A 751-nucleotide genomic window follows, 5' to 3' on the forward strand; every position below is an offset into this window, starting at 1 on the left:
TTTTTTCCACTAGGCAGTTTCTAGCAAAATGATGCACTCTACCCTAAGAGGGGGTAAATGAAATAAATGGTAGATTAAGATTGCTACCAGCCCCATAATGCCTCTCAGAAAAGCCAACTGGTAGATGGGTGTTGATGCCAAAGCAAAGGAATCTCTAGAAAGTTTCAGCAATAGAGTATACTGAGGCATCCTGTTTTTGTATAGTTTCCAACACAAAGGCCTACCCGCAACAGAAGGGGCCTTTAGGCCTTACTGCAATACATTTTGTGATGAGAACCCTTTAAGCAGTGGATAGCAAGTTCTGTTTATCCTGAATCAATACCTGCTAAGCAGGACCTAGCCCCCCTCCCTACCGCACCCTAGGCACCTGCAACTTCTGAGGCCTGTGTCATCTTCCCTTCAGCATGGTTGCCTGCCTTTGCCTATACCCCAGAGACAATGGGCAGCAAGAACTCCCATCTGTGAAGAGATGCAAAGTCTTTGAGTAGAGTGCTGTTTTGATCAAATGCTAGCCCTGTCTATTAATATATCCCAGCCATGGGTCAGACAAAGGCCTTTAACTATGACCCCTATTCCTTATGTCCCTTTTAATAAAGTACCTGTCCCCTATTATAGTACTTTAGTCCCTCATTTTCCTGCGTGCTGAGCGAAGTATACAGGGAATAATGAAAGCAAGTTTATTTGCATGTATGTCTCACTATTTTATTAGGCAACGAGGATACCTGATCTTTCATAATGAAAAGAGGAGAAG

This window comes from Eretmochelys imbricata, chromosome 2, assembly GCF_965152235.1.
Source record: "Eretmochelys imbricata isolate rEreImb1 chromosome 2, rEreImb1.hap1, whole genome shotgun sequence".
In the NCBI taxonomy this organism is placed as follows: domain Eukaryota; kingdom Metazoa; phylum Chordata; order Testudines; family Cheloniidae; genus Eretmochelys; species Eretmochelys imbricata.